Genomic DNA, 16,955 nt, shown 5'->3' on the forward strand with positions numbered 1-16,955 from the left:
CTGAAGAGAAAGGACTGAGCTTATCAGACTGTAGGAGGGGGTAATAAGCCAGAATTTTCATATTGATGATTTATTTCCCATAGTCCAGTAGTGCTAGAAAATCAGAGTAATTCCTCTCTTATGAAGGACCATTTTTACTACAAGTAAGGGAGCCTTGTAGATAAAATCCTGGGAATCTGTTATATTCAATAATAAGGTTTTTGCATGTATAAGTGTACTGATTATTTAAAACCCACTGTGTAGACCCTGGTTGGTGTAGCTCAGTGGATTGAGCATGGGCCTGTGAACCAAAAGAGCATGGTTTGATTCCCAGTCAGAGCATGTGCCTGAGTTGCAGGTCAGTTCCTGGCAGGGGCCAGTTCCCAGCAGGGGCCACACCAGAAGCAACCATACATTGATGTTTCTCCTCCTCTCTCCTTCCCTTCTAAAGATAAATAAATAAAATTAAAATAAAACCCCACTGTATATAATACTACACAATTAAGCTGCTACATAGCTATCCAAATTATTTATTTAGCAATGTTCAGGGTCAACATTGATTACTGCAGCCAAAATTTTATATCAGAATTCATATCAACTATTAAGGCTGACCAAACAATTTGCCACACTGGACATTTATTTATGGTGTACAGCTCTATCCAGTCTGTCTCGATTTTAAAAATGGACCATGGTTTATTCTGTTAAGATGACTCATGGAAGAGATGTGACATCCTGCTCACGTGTTATCTCTTTGGATAGGCAGGAAAATGTACTTCTCATCAGAGAATAATAATAAGGGATAACATCTACTTGCATTTGTATAACAAGATTTTCAAAGATCCTTTTCTTCTGTTATTTCATATTACTCACATGGCAATTATTTTATTTAGACAGCATAATTATTTCTCTCATCACTATGCAAATGATGAGACCAAACAAAAAGGTTACACTGCAAACATAGTCAACAGATAAATGCAATTTCTTCACTTAGGACCCCAGCTCGCTCCTGTATGCCACGTGCTTCCCTTGAGACCTCTGTTGAACTTGAATTCTCTCAGCACCATGTGGTCATCAAGGGTACTACAAACTGCCTCAAAGTTCACTCAAATATTTTCAAATACCTGTTTTCCTTTTTTTAGGCACTTTACCTAACTTAGAGGGGTAATAATAAACCTCCAAAACTGGGTTTGAATCATATATAATGGGAAATGATTTAATTGTTTTTCAGGTATAATGTGACATGTCTGGTAGGGTGGTCTGGCTACTACCGGCTGCACAGTTCTTTTATCCTTAATTATTTTCTTAACGAGATTATATAAGTTTCTTTATAGAAGAAATGATCACTTATACTTTGAATTTTTAGCATCTATGCTTAAAGATAGGCAGTCACTAAAACCAAACTTTTATTGGTGATATTTATGTAGAAAAGTGTTTAGTATGTGTGTACAATATGTCTCAAAGGGTTTCCAAATGAGTTAAAATTGCTGAATGAACAGCTTCTTTCAGGTTTTTAAATGTACCATGCAACCGAGGCATGGCTCAACATCTGTTATATTTGGGCCTTTTATATTGTATCACATTTCATATAGGAAATGTCACTCTAATACTAACTTTATGATGTTTTTCCTCTATTGCTGTATAGTATATTTTGATCTATATGAAGTTCATTCATCCAGAAAATACTTACTAATCTCCTTTTATATGCCAGACACTGGATATGAGCTTGGCACATAAGATATTCATAAAATTGGCCCAGATTTTAAGAAACTTTACACTTTATAGTTAATTTAAAACATGTGCATTCCTCTATTTCTCTTACTTCCTATATTGCTATTCACTTCCCATTCCTCCTCAACTTTTCTCATATTTGTTTATCTAGTTCAGAAGCAGCTGGTTAATAACAAGAAGGCTTCCATTTATTGGGCACTCACTGAATAGCTGTGCTCTTCACACAATGCCTTGCTGAATTTCACGTAAGCCTTGCAGCAAACCTACTAGGTGGTTATTGTTGTCACATTCATTTTATGGCTGAGAAAACAAAGGTTTAGAGTTGGCTGGGTGATTTGCATAGGGCTGAAGACTCATGTAGGGGAACTGGATTGAACCCAAATCTTCTCTCTTCAAATTTCATGGGCTCACCCACTACATCACTGCTGCCATGTAACTAAGGATAAGGTCAATCATGTATATGATGATAGACCTTCTGTGACATGTGTGCTTTTATCTTTCTAATATATGTGAGTTAATAAGAGCACAGGTACAGAATAGGAAGGATATAGAGATGGGCTTGAAATAATATCCAGGAAGTCTAAAGGAATTGAGGCTACTTAGCTGGAAGAAGAAAACTCTGATGGAATATGACATCTTGCTGTTTCTAGGACAGTCATAAGGAAAAGAAATTTTACTCCTTGAGTACTACTAGTCCAAGGAGCTAAGAGAAAGTTGTAAGTTAAAAGACACAAGTTTGAGCTCCATATAAAGAAAGACTTCATAATAGAATTGTTGTTCAAGAAATAAACTGATTCATTTAGCCACACAGAAGCTTTTTATTTTGATGAGATCCCATTTGTTTATTCTTTCCTTTATGTTCCTTGCTCTAGGGGACATATCAGTAAAAATGTTGCTGCGTGAAATATCTGAGATTTTCCTGCCAATATTCTCCTCTAGGACTTTAATGGTTTCAAGGCTTATATTTAAGTCTTTTATCCACCTTGAATTTATTTTGGTGTGTGGTGTAAGTTGGTGCTCAAGTTTCATTTTTTTGCACATAGCTGTCCAGTTCTCCCAATACCATTTGTTGAAGAGGCTATCTTTACTCCATTTTATGTTACTGCCCCCTTTGTTAAATATTAATTGACTGTAGAGAGTTGGGTTGATTTCTGAGCTCTCTGTTCTGTTCCATTTGTCTATGTGCCTGTTTTTATGCCAGTACCAGGCTATTTTGATTACAGTGGCCTTGTAATACAGTTTGATATCAGGTATTGTGATCCCTCCTACTTTGTTCTTCTTTCTCAAAATTGTAGCTGCTATTTGGGGTCATTTATGGTTCCATATAAATTTTTGAAGTGTTTGTTCTATGTCTGTGAAATATGCCATTGGTACTTTAATAGGTATTGTATTGAATCTGTAAATTGCTTTGGGTAGTATGGACATTTTGATGATGTTAATTCTTCCGATCTATGAACAAGGTATATATTTCCATTTGTTTGTGTCTTCCTTGATTTCTTTCTTCAGTGCTGTGTAGTTTTCTGCATACAGGTCTTTTACCTCCTTAGTTAGGTTTATTCCTAGACATTTTATTTTTCTTTTTGCTATATCAAATGGGATTTTTTCCTTGATTTCTGCTTCTGCTGATTCATTGTTAGTATACAAAAATGCCTTTGATTTCTGGATATTGACTTTGTAACCCGCTGTTTTGCCAAATTCATTAATTAGTTCGAGCAGTTTTTTGGTAGAGTCTATAGGATTTTTCATGTACACTATCATGTCATCTGCAAACAGTGACAGTTTTGTTTCCTCCTTTCCTATTTGGATGCCTTTTATTTCCTTTTCTTGCCTCATCGCTGTGGCTAAAACTTCCAATACTATATTGAATAGAAGTGGTCAAAGTGGGCATCCTTGTCTTGTTCCTGACCATAGTGGAAAAGCCTTTAGTTTTTGCCCATTGAGTATGATGTTGGCTGTAGGTCTCTCATAAATGGCCTTTATGATTTGAGGAATGCTCCCTCTATTCCCACTTTGCTGAGTGTTTCTATCATAAATGGGTGTTGTACCTTATCAAAAGCTTTTTCCACGTCTATTGATATGATCATGTGGTTTTTGTCTTTGCTTTTGTTTATGTGATGTATTACATTTACTGATTGTGAATATCAAACCATCCTTGCATCCCTGGGATGAATCCCACTTGGTCATGGTGTATGATCTTTTGGATATATTGTTGGATGCGATTTGCCAATATTTTGTTGAGGATTTTAGCATCTATGTTCACCAGCGATATTGGCCTGAAGTTTTCTTTCTTTGTTGTGTCTCTAATCTGGTTTTGGAATTAGGCTGATGCTGGCTTCATAAAAAGAATTTGGGAGTTTTTCATCCTTCTGGATTTTTTGGAATAGTCTGTGAAGAATAGGGGTTAGCTCTTCCTTAAATGCTTTGTAGAATTCTCCTGTGAAACCATCTGGTCCAGGGCTTTTGTGTGATGGAAGTTTTTTAATTACTGCTTCAGTTTCTTTTGCTGTTATTGGTGTGTTCAGATTTTCTGCTTCTTTTTCATTGAGTTTTGGGAGATTATATTTTTCTAGAAATGTGTCCATTTCCCCTAGGTTTTCAAATTTCTTGGCATACAGTTGTTCTTCATAGTAATTTCTTACAATCCCTTGTATTTCTGTGGTATCAGTTGTAATCTCTCCTCTTTCATCTCTGATTGTGTTTATTTGTGTCCTCTCTCTTCTTTTCTTGATGAGCCTACTTAAAGGCTTATCTATCTTGTTTCTCTTTTCAAAGAACCAACTCCTGGATTCATTGATCCTTAGAATTAACCAGTAGTATAGGAAAACATATTTGCCAATGATACCTCTTCAAACAAAGGTTTAATCTCCAAAATATACAAAGAATTTACACAACTCCACTCTAAGAAGACAACTAACCCAATTAAAAAATGGGAAAAGGACTTGAACAGACACTTCTCCAAAGAGGACATACAGAAGATCCAGAGACACATGAAGAGATGCTCAATATCGCTAGCTATCAGAGAGATGCAAATTAAAACCACAATGAGATACCACTTTACACCAATCAGGATGGCTATAATAAACAAAGCAACAAACAACAAATGTTGAAGAGGTTGTGGGGAAAAGGGGACCTTAGTTCACTGTTGGTGGGATTGCAGACTGATACAACCATTATGGAAAACAGTATGAAATTTTCTCAGAAAAATAAAAATCGACCTGCCTTTTGACCCAGCAACTCCACTGCTAGGATTATATCCCAAGAACCCTAAAACATCAATTTCAAAGAACCTATGCACCCCAATGTTCATAGCAGCACAATTTACAATAGCCAAGAGTTGGAAGCAACATATGTACTCGTCAGTAAATGAATGGATCAAAAATTGTGGTACATATACACAATGGAATTCTATGCAGCAGAGAGAAAGAAGGAGCTACTACCCTTCGCACCAACATGGATGGAACTGGAAAGCATTATGCTGAGTGAAATAGGCCAGGTGTTGAAAGCCAAATACCATATGTTCTCACCTTTAACAGGAAGCTAAACAACAAAACAAGCAAGCAGAATAAAAACAAAGACACTGAAATGGAAAACAAGGGGACAGTGACCAGAGGGGAGAGGGAAGGGAATTTAAGGGGGGAAAAAGGGGAGGGATTTAGAGGAACAAGTATAAAGGACACAGGGACAATAACTAAGGGGGGTGGAAATGGGAGGGAGGTAGTGAGCACAGGGCAGGGCGGGCTGAGATGGGAGAAATAGAAAACTGTACTTGAAAATAACTTAATACAATAAAAATATAGTCAAAAAAGAAATAAACTGATTCAGAAGGAAAGAAACCAGTTTGTGTAGAGGTTCAAACGTGATGGCGATGGTGCCCTGGAGGGGCCTCAGCAAGATGGAGAACAGGAAGAGAGGGTCCTGCCTCTGGCTCTAAGGTGAAATCCCTGAAACTGGTCGGTCTTGATTTAGAACATCCCCCAGGATTAGCCCTCTTGAGCGGTAGGTGTCACTGTTTCATAGAAAGAGGAGTAAAGAGGCACCTTCTGGTTGTAAATAGGATACTTTAAATAGATGTATTCAGATTTCCCTCTATGTGGAAATGTGTTTAAAAATTCTTTAGGGTTCATGTGACACCTAAAGTAACATCCATGAGAAATCCAACAGATGACAGCAACTTTGCTTAAGAACTCAGGCCTTATTTTTATTGAAAGTTTTAGCCCAACATTATAATGGAAGATTATTGTTCCAAAGGGTCTCCATGCATGAGATCTAATAAAAGACAAAAATTCCTGTTACCTAAAATGTCACTGCTGTTATTGTGGGTGCTAGACACACCCTCAATACACGTATTTACACATGCACACGTATATGTAAAGCCACACATTTTGAACCCATGCTTATTTTGACCTTTTTTTGGCTCTCTATTCTTTCTGTGCTTAACTCAAACTCTTTAAGAGTTTGTATTTCTCAGTTTGGAGACTGCTCATATTGACATCACCATGAATTAAGTTCCAGGCAGAGGGAGCTTTACTTGACAAGGCTGTAATCTGCAAAACCCAAAGTTTGGGATTGAAGACACTCCTCAGCTCCAGAGAAAATTACAGGGTCATTGACACTGAGTAGCAACAGGAGACAGCAAAGCCCTGTTCTCTTCCCTCTGTTTTGTGTTTTCAGTTCCAAAGAGCCCTACTGGAACACACTAGACCCAATCCTCATTTGACCTGTCTCCCTGGGGTGTAAACTACTCTGGGTAGAGGTTTTTTTGCTTCAAAGAGATTTCAGCCCTGGCCAAGTGGCTCGGTTGGAGCATCATCACTGCACTGAAAGGTAGCAGGTACAATTCCCAGTCAGGGCACATACCTAGGTTGTGGGTTTGATCCCTGGTCGCGGTGAGTATAGAGGGCAACTGATCAATGTTTCTCTCCCACTCTCTGCTTCCCTTCTTATCTTTCTAAATCAACAAACATATCCTTGAGTCAGGATTTAAAAACATCATTTTAAAAAGAGAGACTTTAAAGACAGAGGGAAAAGAGCAGAAAGGGTTCTCTAAACCTGCCATCGCCACTGGCTACAAACTACTTCAATAATGGCTTCCTAAGAATCTATAAATGTATGTAACTCCTGCTTGCATTCTGTTAAGGAGTTAATATTCTCGGAGAAGGAATGAAATGTAGATAAATGACATAATAAAAGGTGGAATGCACCCTGCTGGTAGAATAGAGAGCGATATGCTTTAAAATAGGAAAGTAGGATGGAATAATCATAGAAGTTTTGGGGAACATATGAAATTTTAATTAGGAGGCTGAGGGAGGACAGCATTTTGATACCTGAACCATGCAGGGGAGCAGCAGTCTAAAAAAAGAAATGGTCATAGGATAGGTGCAGTGTGGAAATAGGAAAAGATTGTTCAAATTTCTTGAAATGTAGGGCTCATAGAGGGGAAATAAAACTAAATCAAAATCATGATCATAATCTTGCTTGCATGTGAGGATAGACACTAAACAGTTTTCCGGAGAGAAATGATAGTTGTGACGAGAACGCTTTAGTGAGATTATTGCAATATTTATTGTGTTGCCATGGACTATTCTATACAGTAGTGATCTTTGAAACAGGAGGCTAGCTCTTCTCTCGAGAATAAGGAAGGTGGACATGCAATTGGAATTATTAAATGCATGGAAATTTTGAGAAGCTGCTAAGGGAACTGCAGTCTAACAGGGGAGAAATAAAACACTGCAGTGAGGACTAAGCAGGCTCAGGTCAGAGAGCATAGGTCGTGTGAGTTAGTAACTATCAGTGTAATACTGTAATTAGTGGTATTGGAATGGGAACATGGAAAGAAAGTGGTGGCAGCCACTAAATCCACTAGGAATGTGCATGGCAAGTAGGGCTGAGAGTAAAGGAGGCTAGGGACTATAGTGTATAGAGACGGCAGGGTTGAGAAGGGCAGAATACTAGCTTCTGTCCAGGTGGAAACGTAAATTAAGCTTTCTATATATCTACCATTCCAATCAACCTATGTATGCCAGACAATGTGGTAAACACATGATGTTTGTAAACTCTATAAATTATGAGGTCTGTCTAGAAAAAGTCCAGCTATTGTTAATATAATGAGAATGGTTTTTACAACATTCATATAACCTGAAAGCCAAGGGGAGTGGACTAGAATGCACATGTGTGAACAATGACGGCTTCACTGTACTAGACAGTGGAGATGGTAGATGCTATTGAGTGAGCATGTGTACTGTGTGGCCGTCACAGTCAAAATGACTGAGTGTGCAGAACAACGAACCTGTGTCAAATTTTGCATTGAGCTCGAGCATTCTCCTGTGGAAACTATTTGGATTATTCAGAAGGCCACAGCTATAGACAACTGGTGACTGGCAGCTTCATCACCATGATGTACTCGCTTGTGCATCATGTCTTATGCAGAGGGTTTTTGTGAAACATCAAATCACCAAGGTGACTTAGCCCCACTGTAGCCTAGACTTGGTGCCCTGCAACTTCTGGGTTTTCCCAAAACTTTAATCAACTTTGAGGGGGGAAGAGATTTCAAACCATCAGTGAGATTCAGGAAAATACAACAGTGCACCTGATGGGGACTGGGGGAATGGTGTGAGGTCCCAAGGTGCCTAATTTGGGGGACTGAGGTGTTACTGTCCTATGTACAATGTTTCTGGTAGCTTGTATCTTCTTCAATAAAGGTCTGTATTTTTCATAGCACATGGATGGATTCCTTCTAGACAGACCTCGTATTCATTTCATGGACAAGGAGATGGAGAGTTCTTAAGGGACTGGTATGACTGGTATGAAAAAGAATTAGGATTCTAACCCAGGCCTGTGTGAATGAGACCAAGGCAAGTGGTTGGTATTTCCTTGAGGACAGTGGGGTGAAGGTAACGGAAGAAGCTGTGTCTTTTAGAGAAGCGTAAATCAAGGCATGGTCAAGGCACTCCAGGTGGTTGTTGGGACATACAAAGAAGGCCAGGGGCAGTTCTACTATTGTTTGATAAATATTCATTTATTATCAAAGATTCTATGGTAATGGAATTCTCTACAATTAATTTAATGTATTAAGATTGGTCCCAGAGTGGTAAAAATACCAACAATAGTAAACCTTAGGGTCAGAGTGGTTTTCAGGAGGACCACGAGCTAATATCCCAGTGTCTTTGTTAGAATTTCTTGCAATACTATGAACTACCAGGCAGGCCAGCAGGAGTGATCTGCAGTCAGTCACTGCTGCAGCAGAGGCCCACCCAAGAGATATGCTCAAGTTGTGAATCTCAGGGCATCACTGGGCATCTGGCTGAGGGCAGGAGTAAGTGCCAAAGCCAGGGAACAAAGAGAATGAGGTGCATGGGCCAGGGCATCTGTCTGGTGACACTGCCCACAGAGCTGATGATCCCAGCCAGTGAAGATGCATTTACAAAGCAAGAGGTGGGGGTTGGCAGGAGGAAGGCTGAGCCTTCGTCCCCTTCTCCATCCCCATGGCTGCCCTGCTGTGACTGCAGTCCAGCTGATAACAGACACTGTGGTGTAGACCAGCGTGTGTGCAGCACCTGGCATGTCGCCTGAACTAACAAATGGCAGCTACAACCGGCTGAGAGCAGGTTGTGGAGAACAGGAAAGAAACTGCCTAAAAATAGAAGTTTGGTTGAAAAATGCAGACTATTTTATATAAGGTCACTAAATAGTATTCATGGTAGGATCTCATTTTCATAAAATAAACGGAAACTTGGGATAAAGTCCCAACAATGTGGGGGTGCATTATTGATTTAAAAAAATTTTTTGTGGATATCGTTTGTAAATAATGTGTTGCATTCATAATAAAAATAAAGTATAGAAATTTGATTGAAGGGGCTTGTTTTGAGAAAGTGAAAGCATAACTCTAAGGAATATTTTATAGGTTTATGTTTCTCACTATTTCTTTAGTCTCAAATTTAAAATGCTCCAAAGTTTACAATACAGCATTTTTGATATATTTAGTATTTTAACTATATTACAATACTGTACCCAATGATTTCAAGAGTTATATTTGCTCATATACATTGTATGACCCTTAATCTATATTACCCCAAATTTTTTCCACTCAAACACAACTGCTTTTATTTTTCTGTACCATTTCACTTCTTGTCCATATATAAACATATACCACATACTGTAATCATAGAGAGTATGAAGTATAAAGCTTTTGTATGCCTTTTTCACTTAACAAGAACATTTTCTACATTGCTCCTTTGTCTCCATATTTATGACTTTCCATGGTTGCTTAGTAATAGTATATCAAACACTCTGATCTTATTTGTTCATTCCTCTGAAGTTTAACTTTTCAGATCCTCTCATATTTTTACAAGCATGAACCAACCCTGCTTCCATAAACTTTTTTGCAAATATAATATTTTTCTTCTTGCAAACTGTTTTCTTAGGATAAAAACCTTAAAGGTAGGGTAATATTTTCTAGTTCTTATACTTCCTAGTCAGATTGGTTTTCAAAACGGCACTCTCCCGGTCCAATCTCACAGGGTCCCCATTATCAGTTTCCTTTGCAGTCGTCTGGTTACTAGGAGGTTTAAGCATTCTCACCTATGTGCTTGCATTTTATTTTTACACTGGAAGCTCTGATATTTGCAAACAAAATGTAACCCTTTGAACTGTGGTCTGAGCACATCAAGTGCCTTTGTTGTCTTTTTTCTACATGTTTTAAATCTAACAAGAATTATTCATTCTACTTTTGAAATGCCTCCTGAACTCCAAATGCCATAATAAGAGATGAAATCTATAAACAAGTCTATAAATTGTTTTGCTTTTGTGACATTCCATAGTCAGGAAAGAAACTGAGAACTTCCATGGGTCCTTTCTCAATGTTCTGAGACCTGATGGGACCAATTCAATAGTGTCCAGATGGAATTAGTTTTGAGGTCAGCCCAAACAGTCATACTCTGAACAGTGGATTAGATTACTGACCAGAACCAACCCGTAATGGGCCAGCCGGTTTGGTTGTTATAGCAACAAAACTTGATTTGACATTTAATCATTCAATCAATGGTTCAGCAATTGACCTGCAAACAGTGCATTCTGTTGACACTGAAAGCCGCCCTTTCCCCTTTGATAAACCTCATGACAGTATCCAAGTGAAAAATGTCAGGGCTGGATCCTGCAAGTTTGAAATGTGTGCCCCGCTCCCCAGCTCTTCCTCTGGGTATTTGGGTCAACTTAAGTCAGTAATCATAAAAGAAGCACATGGTGGCACAGCTGGATAGAGGGCTATGCCACTCGTTCGATCTGGAGCTCAGGAAACTGAGGAGATTTGACTCGCTTTGCTCACTTTTATAGGAAAGCAGAGAAGATGGCTGTCTTGGAGCATTCAGCAGTTTCTTTCCTTTTTGAGGCTTTCTGAGTTCTAGCCTGTCCTTCATTAATCATTTTGAATGTGACTCTTCCTCACAGCCCATTGAATTTAGTGGGATCAATCACAACATTTTCGAAGTGCTGAAATTTTATACTTATTTCAACATTGACCTCAGAGTTTTCGTATACCTTGCCCATTTGGGTAAATGCTTCGTATTGGTAACCCAATATGCTTAGTAACCTGTTTGGGAAGCCAATGTAGTTAACCATAGCTCTAAAAGTAAAACCATACCCAGATATCTGCTTATTCCACTTATGATAAGTTCTACATTCTGTCTTTAGCTAAATGTTATTTATACACTTACACAAAAATGTACGACATTTTTTCATCCAAGAACCTATTTGGAATTCAAATTCAAATTGTATATATATGCATTTATGAAGTCTTAGAGTAAAAAAAAAAGGAATTTTAGGTGTGGGGGCGATGCTTAATTGAAGCCAGTTTATAAGTCTCTATGACTAGTAGGAAAGCTATAAATATTGCCTCTTGTTGCTCAAGTGGCAACCTTAAAAAATGTGTTGAACTAAATCTAATGTATCTTTCTGTCAGTTCTTCCACAAGTTATGATACACATAATCTGGATGTATATCCTATTTAAGGAAACAGTGATCTAGATGCATTTTTATTTCAATTCTAAGATTTTTTGATAGGCTATTTTTATTTTTGCTAGTATTTGTACAAGAAGACAATGATTGAACCCACAGGGCTGTCCTGTTCAGTTTGCCAAGTCAGTTTTCTGTTCCATGGCAGCCTTTTAAATAGAGAACATGGCAAGCTGAACTTGGTTGCACAACCTTATTTTTTTAAACCAAGAAATATCTAAGAGTCTTCTGTAAGCAATGCTACTTCCCTATACGTGTCTTGTTATTGACTATGTGCCTGATTATTGACTATATGCCTGAACAATTTAGCAATTTTTAAAATATTGCAAATTAATGCAGCAGTTTTTATTTTTGTAATATTTTATTTATTTGTTTTTAGAGAGGGAGAGAAACATCAATGTATGGTTGCCTCTAGCATGCCCACTACTGGGGACCTGGCCCACAACCCAGGCATGTGCCCTGACTGGGAATCAAACCAACAACCCTTTAGTTTGCAGGCCTGTGCTCAATCCACTGAACCACACCAGCCAGGACAAATGCAGTAATTTTTAAAAAGAACCTTCATTTAACCTGTTAGAATATCAAAACGCTGAGAGCTTGTTGATAGTTTCTGACTTTGTTTTGATATAAATATTACATTATCAAACTCTCCATCAAGAACTTTGTAGCTTGAATACCTAACCATGAAAAATTCCTGGAAAGAGAATTTTTCTAAATAATGTATCTTTTAAAGAACACATTACTTCTATCATTATAAACTGGTTTCCAGCCAAAGTCGTAGAGTGTTTCAAGAGTCAAGGTACTCGAGGTCATCTGGTTTGGGTCTTTAATTTTTGAGGTTTCTGATTTTTTTAAAAAAGCATATAGATGATTCAGGATTGATCATCAAACACCCTACGTCTGATATCTCGGACCATCATCAGGAAAGGAAAGGGGTCACCGTGGAAAGAGACCTCACTCTCGGCTACGGGGAAGCACTGCTGCCTGGAATAAAGAGCATTTGTGCAGATGTGGGTTTCCAGCCTGGCTCTGCCTCCAGGTGCATGGTGTTCAGCAAGTCACAACTGCCATGTGTGTTTTTTTATCATTTATGAACCAATTCAATTTTCATAATCCTTTCAGTTTAAAAATTCTGGAATTAATAGAAACTAAAATGATTCATCAATTTGAAGGTAATGAAGACATTTTACTTTTCATTGTGTATGTGTGAAGCAGTCACACAACATGAGTTGGTTTGGTGCTAAATAGAAGACCCAGCCTGAACATGAGCCAGGACAGAGGTCAAAAGTACATCAACGTCCTAAGAGCTCACCAACCAGCGCTGTTCCTCAAAGGTGCCTTTCAGAAACTTACTGCAGTGTGTTATTCTTGTGAACCCATAGATCCATCTGGGACGTTCTAAAACAATGAATAATTGTCGGATATCTTTCTATGTTATCTTATTTCTTCAGTCAAGAAAGAAAAGCTACTGTATGCAAAATATTATTTGGGCCAGTGTGGGGGATGTATTTATTTTCTACATTTTTAGAGATCAAACTTTGAAAAATTCTTAGCAATAAAGCAAGCAATACTGCACACAAGAAAATATATTTTTAAATGACAGAGGAAAATTTTCCTGCTTTACAATAGCAAAAGACTTTCAGTCAGAGTCTTTGATTCAAAACTCCATTCCCCATGAAACTTTTGATGTTTCTTATCATTAAAAAAAATCAGAAAAGTATTTATGTTCAAGAGGTACAACTCTAACCCTGACAGAACCTGAATACCTTCCCAAACTATATCAAGCCATAGTGTTCGGCAGTCTGAAAAATCAGTGATATCCACCTTAAGCCCTACCGCAGTCTCAAGCCAGATGATATTGCCAACAGTCAAAAAAAGATTAGCTCTAGTGAAGAAGAAATGACAGTCTCCAGAATTTCTTCTTAAGTTTCTTCCAAGTGTCATCGAGTCAAAACCACAGAGTCACTGATGCAATAGCCCAGAAAGAGTAGGGAAGTTAAAAAACTTCCAATAACTGTCAAAGAAACTTCTAGTATTTCTTAAGTTTTTAAATTAAGTTTTACTCATGTCAACTCCATCAGCACAAAGGAATAAACTACGACTGTGTTTATATGACACCACAACAACCAGTCAATTAAGTGGAGAATGAACTCAAATCCTTTGATTGACTTAATTTTTTCCTTTCAGCTTGCTATTTCAGTGTATGTAATTGGTCACAGTCTTAACATAAGCATATTCACTCAATAACAGTCATGTGGCATTTGATCACTACTAACAACTTTCTGTCCAAATTAACCCTGCAGATCTCAAGAATATATACTATAAGCTCTTAGTCTGTATAAGTGCATAGTAATTTCTGAGAGGCATTTTTGCTTTGAACTGTCACTGAGAAATAGTACAGATAAAACCAGTGTAAAGATGGTGATAAATATGTATCCAAACAAATAAGACCTAGATTAATTAAAATGCTGAGGTAGAAAAAGCAAATTTTACTTCATTATTACTCAAAGATTAATATAAGTACAAACACATCGAAAATGATGAGTATATCAATCATATAATGTTGTCATTATAAAATTATACTTTGGATAATAAACCACTATGTTTTACACTAGAAACATAATGAATAGAAGCAATATCTACTTATGTATCCAACAAATTATTAGATAGCTTCGCATTTCACCCATGACATTGTCTAGATGTACACTATATACATTCGACAGACTGTAAATATTAATTGTATTTGGTTAAAAGTAATGTATTAATAATTATTTACCTATTTAAAAATTAATCTGGTCAATGAAAAGATATTTGGACATGAAGTCAAAATGTCCTTACCAATCTTATTGCCTTCTGGTTGCCTGAGATTGGGAAGATCTTCAATCTGCCTGAACATCAGTTTCTTAATGTACATAATGAAAAAAACTACCTCACAAGGTTGGATGGAAAGTAAATAATTACTACATGTAAATATGGTATGAAATAATATTTGTTCAATGAAAATAATTATTAAAATGTCCTTTATGTACTAGGCAAATCTAAATTATTAATATTTACATTTATCTTTCAGGGCATGTATAATTATATATGTTATCTAGAGAAAGATGTTGAAGTTCAAAAAGGGTTAGGAATCAATTCAGGAACATATACAAACAAGCCAACAGAGCAAGGATTTAAATCCAAGTCTCATAACTTCAAAGCCAAAAGTCTTTCCAGTGATGCATCCTGGTCAATAATGACATTCTTTGAGGTACTGTGGATAGTCGAAGCACTGTAAGTCCTTAATTATCCATAATATTGATATTTTTTAATATACAAACAACTAATCCTGTAGCAATCCTTTAAGTCTTTGATGTACATAGAGTGATATCATTTACAAAATAAGCTAATTTTGAAATGTAGTTACTAAATATTTTATTTAAAAGTTTAGGACTCTTTCAACTGACATTTTGATTTAGGGAGATAGTTTATAGTTGATGTGGAGTTAGTGAAAGTACTGCACATGCTTCTCATTAGAAAGTGGGGCCATTCATGTTCCACTTGCCTTCTAAATAGACTCTCAGAAGCATTTATGTGCCAAGACCTCTTTCTGTACAAAAAACCCTACACTTCTCCCCCATCACTGCTAAGTTCCTTAACTTTCAGTCCTTCTTTTGTAGGTACATCCTTCTTTGGGAGCACTCACTCCACTAGCAAATGAACAGACCATTTCTGTGGGAAAGGTGCTCTGTGAGAAACTGAAGAAGTGTTGAAATGTTACCTGGTCCAGAAACAGATTCAAATCAAACATATATAAGAGAAAAGTAAATACATGTTTCTGCTCTAGGAGAGTCAAATTGGCTATCATATTCTTGATAGAAAGAGTATTAAGAGCATCAAAAGATTTCAAATTATTGTTTATGAGTCAGCTATCTAAAAAACATATGGGGTGCTTATTAAACATCCATATTCTTTGACTTTACCTCAACTTATTAAATCAAGAGATATTAAGGGGTATACATTCACTTACATGCACTAAAGTTTGAAGATGGCTAATTCTAAGGCATGTTTCACTTTCAGATTAAATAATTTCAAAATTTCAATGCTTTCCTTTTCCATATATGCATCCTTCAGTCATGCTTAATATTATTCATAGTTTGTGGTTAATTCATTAAGATTTCTAAACTGAATAAAATGCTATTGGCATAATTATTGATTGATTTTTTTCATTTTTTTTCTTTTAATACTAGAAGAGGCACCTTTCTTTAGTTCTGGGTCTGGCCCTATTCTCTAGCTGGGGTTGATGAAGACTATATAATCCTGTCCTACAAAAAGATATGTGCATACATGTAAATACAATACATCCAATTTCATTTGGTTTCTAGTCACACTAAAGCTAATCCATGGGCCACAGTTGATAATGATTGTTTTAACAGAGGAAAAGTTTACCAGCATAATGGGAGATTTTAGGAAATTAACATGTTAAGCAGGCAGAAACAAATAGACCTAACAAGTATAGAAAAGAAGTTGTGAACAACACAATTAAGTTTTGTCTTACTAAATGTGTGTGTGTGTGTGTGTGTGTGTGTGTGTGTGTAACTGCATATATTATCTGCAGAGTCCATATTTTATCAAGAACACACCATGCATTTATAAAAGTTGGCCTCATGCTGGGCCATAAAACATGTCTCAATCAATGTCAAAAAGTTTATAACAGTCATAGTATCTAACCAAGATGGTACTTAGACAAAAATCAGAAAAAAGAATAAGTAAATGTATTAGTTTTCCATTGCTGTGTAACAAGTTACTTCAACCTGGCTGCTCAAAACAACACTCATGTATTATCTCACAGTTCTGCATGTCAGAAGTCTGGGGAGACTTGTCTGGTTTCTCTGCTCAGGATCTCCCCAGACTGGAATCAAGGTGCAGGTTGGGCTGGGATTGTATCTGGTTATGTGGAAGCTTGGGGGAAGAATTTCCTTTTGTTTTAGTCAGGATTCTCCTGAGAAACAGAAGCAATTGTGTATATGTGTGTGTGTGTGTATGTAATCTAGATCTGCATAGGAGGACATTTATAGGAATTGGTTCACATAGCCATAGAGGCTGAGAAGTCCCACAACCTGTTGTCTGCAAGCAAGAGAACCAGGAAAGCTCATGGTGTAACTGAGTCCAAGTCTCAATGCCCAAGAATCAGCAGCACCAATGTCTGGCATTTAATAAGATTATTTACATGGAAGATCTAAACAATTAATTATTAGAATTAA

Source organism: Artibeus jamaicensis, unplaced genomic scaffold, assembly GCF_021234435.1.
Source record: "Artibeus jamaicensis isolate MK-2021 breed Jamaican fruit bat unplaced genomic scaffold, CSHL_Jam_final contig_233, whole genome shotgun sequence".
In the NCBI taxonomy this organism is placed as follows: domain Eukaryota; kingdom Metazoa; phylum Chordata; class Mammalia; order Chiroptera; family Phyllostomidae; genus Artibeus; species Artibeus jamaicensis.